The sequence below is a fragment of the Microcebus murinus genome, chromosome 8 (genome assembly GCF_040939455.1).
Source record: "Microcebus murinus isolate Inina chromosome 8, M.murinus_Inina_mat1.0, whole genome shotgun sequence".
NCBI classification, from domain to species: domain Eukaryota; kingdom Metazoa; phylum Chordata; class Mammalia; order Primates; family Cheirogaleidae; genus Microcebus; species Microcebus murinus.
In genome coordinates, this window is record NC_134111.1 from 52,618,993 (window position 1) to 52,624,992 (window position 6,000).

The window sequence follows — 6,000 nt, forward strand, 5'->3', positions numbered from 1 at the left end:
CAGGGACCCACCATGTTCAGTGAGCATCTGGCTTGATTCCAACTACGACCTGAATCAGCATGTGGGTCCTGGCTAGTCACAGGGCATAAATAAGCCTACCACACCTTCGAGAAACATGGCATACTATGGATAGCTGGGAAACAGCAGCAGAGAGACCTCAGTGTGGAAATCATCAGGAATTCAGTAGACCACATGGAAAGGAAGGCTTCAGGAAGACCACAGCTCTGGGAGGTAGAATCCCAAATCTTAGATGCTTAAAAATGGAGGGGCTATAGTGACAAATAAAAGGCATTTTGTTTCATTTTATTCTCCTGGTGTGTGTTGTGGAAACCACATGTTTCTAAATTACAACCATACTTAAACCTTGAAATACCAAAGACAGTGACAGAGATGCAATAATCAATACTGACCACAAAAAGATGTTCACACCTAGCTAGAACACCTGAGATAGTAAACTTCAAAGGTAAGGGCATACCACTCTCTCTGCTCATTATCACTTTTGTGTCTTGGTGCTATGCAGTGCACTGGGTGGCCCTGTGTCATACTGCTTCACACCCCATTATCTCACTTGATCCTCACACCCTGTAATCCAAGAAGAACAAAGGTTATCAACCCCATTTCTTGGTTGAGATAAGTGAGGCTCAAGTTGCATGATATGCCTTAGGGCACCAGAAAGTGGTTGAACACGCAACAGACACTTAATTTGTGTAATGAACAAATGAAAGAAGGCATCAATCCTTCCAGCTGGAAATATTCTCGTTCTCTATAAATGTCCCAGAATTTGATCTTAAGGTGCTTATAACCCTCTTTGTTCTACATCACACAACCTAAAAGAGTTTTATGTGTTTTCAGGGAGCCAACGTTATACCAGGGAGCCAAAGTTACGGAGGAGTTGGGTAGGTCCCAAGGAGGAAGATGATGTTATTTAACTGTTTTAATAACAGCTGCAGCGTCTAGTCTGCACACTTCCATTCAACAAGTAGCTGGGGATTCGCAGAATATAACATCCTCAGGTCCCTGAGGAACTCAACCTTGTGGGGGCAGGCAGGTAAACAGCAGTAGAAGGCAGTGCCGTGAGCACTGCAAAGAGGGATTAACATGCAGAGTGCTGATAGCTTATATGGGGTTTTCTCAGCTCAAGAAGTTAGAAGGGAATTTACAAACTGAAAATAGAAAATTTCTTGGAGTTGTTTTGTCCATTACAGAAATAGGCATTATCGAGGATGAAAAAAAAAGTCTACCAACGGCTCAAAATGAAGCTACAGTATTGTTTTGAAATTGCTTTGGGAAACTGGCAAAGGAAAACCCACCCAGAGTGGAATCTGTCCACGGCTCTGCGGCTGCATCCGCCTGGGGTCTGAGGCGACAGGCACCGGGGCTGGGGGAGTGGGACGCGGGTGTCCAGTGAAGATCTAGGGGCCAGAACGGACACTCGCTTTCCAGAGCAGGTGACCGAGTGCGCTCAGCCACTGCTGACAACTCCAGAGGCTTCCCAGAGAACTCAGACAAGCCCAGGAGCCCGTGTCCCAGGAAGGACTATTCCGTCGGGATTTAGCAGGACCAGAAGACCTGGACAGGCTCGGTTCCTCACACAGACACACCCTTTGTTAATCTCAAGTTCAAAGTCTAACCAACCACCAGTTAAGGATTTGGATCGCAGGTTCTGGGTCAGCTGGTTTGCCTTACAGTCGCAGCTTTCCACGGCTCTTTCTTTAAAAGAAAAGTATGTTAACAGAAAAAGTAGGGGACGCGAGACCGAAGTGAGGCTGTCGGGGAGCTCGGGGGAGGCCCCCACCCGCACCGCGGCGAAAAGCACTGACTGGGACTGGAAGTGTCCCTAAGGTCCACGCAGACATCTAAGGCGTGCGTCTACGCGGACCGCGGAGCAGGCAGACCGTCTGGGAGCATCGGGAAGGAGGCTACTTTGGGAAGCCGAGTTGCGGGAGGGGCACGATTCCCACAGCGAGGCGGTGCCAGAGCATGGAACTGGCCCCAGGGGATGCCCGAAAGTCCCCCTCCGCCCGGGCAGCGGGTGTAGATGCGGCCCCAGGGCAGCGCCGCGAAGCCCCTGCTCCGGCGGCCGCGGCGGGAGCCGGGCCCGAGCCCACGGGGCGGCGGGGCGGCGGAGCCCTGCGGCGCGCCCGGCCCGGACGCGGGAGCCCCGGCGACGCGGCCCCTTCCTCCGCGGGCCACCGGCCGGCCGGGCGGGACGCGCGGGCCGCGGGGCCGGCAGTCGCGCCCTCCGGAGGCCGCGCGCCCGCGCCCGCCGCCCGCAGGGGAAGTGGCCTCGACGTCCCCGGCTGCCCCACCCGCGGCGCCCGCGCCAGGCGGCGCTTGCGAGCCCGGTCGTCGAGCCCAGTCCCTCCCGGCGCCCCCGAGACCCCGGAACCCAGCCCGCGCCCGAGGCGGCGGCGGCGCGCGTCCCTTACCGCGCGGCGGCTCCGGGCGGCTCCACGGCCCCGCGGCGCGCGGGGCATCTTCCCCGGGAAACTTCTCCCGGGTCCGAAGGGCTGAGCCGGGCGGGCAGGAAAAGCGCTCAGCGCCGGGAGGCTGCGACCATCCGGGAACTTAGCCGAGATGTAAACCCTCCCCCTCGCCTCCGTCCCCTCCCTGCGGCCCCGCCACATGTGGACGCGCGCGAGGCCGCCGCCGGCCCTGCGCCCTCCCGCCGCCGCGCCCTGCCCGCGGGCCGCCGGCTCCGCGCCACAGCCCGGCCGCGCTCTCCTCCGCCCTCCCCTGCGCGCCGAGGGGACGAGGCCCGGGCGGGCGAAGGCAGAGGAGCGGGAAGGGCGTCTCACCCAAGGCCTTTCGCCCCAAGACTCGCGTCCCCTCCGGCTTCTCGAGGCTGCCGGGGTCCCCCCTCCCTCACCCCGAGGGACCGCGTTTTCCCATTGCTTCCCCTCTCTTCTCAAAAAAAGACGGTCCAGCTTTGAGAGACCTTAAATTCAAATTCATTTTTAAAAGTGGAGTGGAACCCACAGAGGCCCAGGGTCCACGCGGCTCCGATTCCGCGCCCGTGTGGGGACGACGTGCTGCTCTCCCCGTGGAGAGATGCCAGTTCCCCGCCAATCGGTTGGGACTGAGTGGTTTTGCTGCTAGGAGTGCATTTATCACCAGCCACCACACCCTTAAATACAGTAGGCTCAACAGCAAACATTTGGGGGGAAAAGTGCGGTTCTGCTCCATTTCCGGAGCTAACTTTACACTGGGAGGCTCTGACCAGCTCTGAGAGCCTCCCTCTATGCCCCAAAGAACAGTTAACACTCGCTAAGACAACGCTAAGACGAGACAGATTAGCAAGTGTGCATTTGAAAAGAACAACAAAATCCTAGTCTGTATAATCATTGAATCATACTGTTAAAATATGAAGGCTGTGTATCCCTTTGGATAAAAGCAGAAAAGTGAGAATAGACGCACTTCAGGACTGCTGTACTAGGCTGAGGACCCCTGGCTTCAGGCTTCCTCTGCTCTTACACATGGCCATGTGCACACTTGTAGTATCTTGACATGCTTTTAACAGATACAATAACCCTTCTGGGAAAGACATTCGGTAACAGGGGTAAACTCTTCCCATTCGCAAATTTTTGTACCTAAATGTTCTAATCGATTTAAGGTCCATTATATATTTGCCTTTCTTTTTAGACCATTTCTATGGTAATACACACATGTAGGTGTTATATTACTCCAGACTTGAAAACATATAAATAGCGCTTACCACAGTGTAGCAAAGAAGTTAAGTTCAGGCACTGCCTGGTTTCCTTATTAGTTCTCTAAGCCTCAATTTTTGCTTCAGTAAAATAGTAATAACAATATTTTCTACCTCATATGATTGTTGCAAGGATTAAATGGGATAATCTCTCTAAAGATGAGCAGAGTAGTGGCCCACAAGTAGAACAGGAACCTTCACTTATCTTTGATTCCTCAGTGTGCAGCAGAACTCCAAGTGCCTTGTAGGAAATGTTTGTTGGGATAAGGACTCTCTTGAGTTTATGTCAGAGATCTTTGGGAATTTTAGCCTTAATATATGCGAAAGAAAATTAAGAAGGTAAAATACATTTCCCTTCATCATTGGAAGCCAAAAGTAAATGATGTTCTGAATTGTCCAGTGTTTTCAATCACTCATAAGGCCAGTGATCAGTGTCTAGAATACCCCTGGTTCTCTGCCTTCAAAATCCAATGTTTCTCTCAGTAAGGTCAAAATCTGAATAGCATTTTATCAATGGTAATTTTCTGGTTTCAGTTAAGTTTCCTAAGGTTATGCAAAATGTGAACATTCGGAGAAGCTGGGTAAAGCATATGTGGAAACATTTTTACTATTTTTGCAAGTTAACTGTAAGTCTGAAATTATTTAAGATGAAAAGTTTAAAAAAGTAAAAATAAAATATATCAAAGCCTAAAACTCTACAACGGATACCTTGTTCCCCTGAGTGATGCCAAATTATAGCTTAAAATGAAGACAATGAAGTTAGTAGCAGGCAAAGGTATCATACTAAACCATTGCAGTCACATATCACAAAGTCATATGCTTTGATATGAATGGGTTAATAAGAAAAAAATTGCTTCTTGAATGCTGCTTGAAGACAAAGCTAGGCCAGAAATGTTATAAAGATCTTGGGAAAGAGAGAGAAGGGAGGAAGTTAGAAGGATGTTCAGACTGGCAAAACTAAGACAAATTTACCAGACCATAATGTTATTAAATACATGTATTTGGTTACCCTTTCGTAACTACTGTTTGGGGACTCACCTGATCTCTAAAACTAGCTCAATGGTGCCTTAGAACTTCTCCTTTTGTGATAATTTCTTGTTTATTGTGATTACTTATCCCCCAGTAGACAGTAGCCCCGATTTGGGGGGAGGCAAAGGGACTTGCCTGCTAATTTACTGCAGTCTTTCCAGAACCTGCGCATTCTTAATACTTTTTATCACTTGATGAATGAACGTAAAGCACTAGGTTAGGCCCATTTAAACACAGTACCTCAAACTGATTTCTCACAGCAACGTTGTGAAATAGATATTTGTCCCCCTTTACAGATGAGAAAACTGTGACTCAAAGAGCTTACGTAAACTGCTCAAGATCACTCAGCTTGTGACTTTCAGAATTCAGGCTATTTTTGATGCTATCATGCTTGCTCTAACCACTATGGAATACTGTCTCTTGTATTTACTTCCTATGTCTTTCCACCTTTGAGCTTCTGCTGGTGTGAATGACCCGAATTGACCAGCATCCATACTCCTTGGTACCACACAGCAAAACAAGAAAGCATCGTATTTGTCTTTCTAAAAAGAATTGTTGGGGTTCAGGTAGATCTGGTCAAAGGCTCTGTACTAGCTTGGGTTCTCTCTTCTGAATTACCTTGTGGAGGAGCTGGGGCTCTATGTGAGAGAAGAGCACCATGCCAGGCCAGGGGGTGCTGTGGGGAATCGGGATGTGGGGAGGAAGGAGTCTGCAGGCCACCTTGCACCTCATGGGTACATACAGCATACATCTAAAAGATACATCCAGAACACATCTCAGGGCCCAAGCTCCTGAGAGCTGAATATTTACTTATTTATGCCACACCTTATTCCAAAAAAAGAATTGAGACAGTAAGAGTTGAACATGATAGGATGTAAACCTTAGTCTGGGATAGCAAATTTGGTAAATATTTTCACTTTATCACTTTATTTCCATACTCAAAGCATGTTTGCATTCTAAACAATTCAAATATTCCATAAGCAGGCCAGGCACCATGGCTCTTGCCTGTAAACCTAGCACTTTGGGAGGCCAAGGTGAGAGGATCACTTGTGGCTGGGAGTTTAAGACCAGCCTGAACAACATAGCAAGACACTGTCTCTACAAAAAATTTAAAAATTAGCTGGGCATAATGATACCCACCTGTAGTCCCAGCTACTCAGGAGACTGAGGTGGGATCACTTGAGCACAAGAGTTGGAGGTTATAGTGAGCTATGAAGATGCCAGTGCACTCTAGCCCAAGTGACAGAGCAAGACTCTGTCTCAAA

The 6,000-nt window shown here is 49.4% G+C and overlaps 1 protein-coding gene across 2 annotated transcripts in view; it reads right to left on the reverse strand.

The window, feature by feature from the left end:
- The window catches only part of WIPF1 (WAS/WASL interacting protein family member 1), a 116,683-nt gene extending 114,052 nt beyond the window's left edge, over window positions 1-2,631 (reverse strand). For both annotated transcript variants that reach the window (XM_020288375.2, XM_076005659.1), the window contains exon 1: window positions 2,430-2,631. The gene's annotated coding sequence lies outside the window, so the exon portion shown is untranslated. The remainder of the gene's footprint in view (window positions 1-2,429) is intronic.
- Window positions 2,632-6,000: the final 3,369 nt, after the last annotated feature.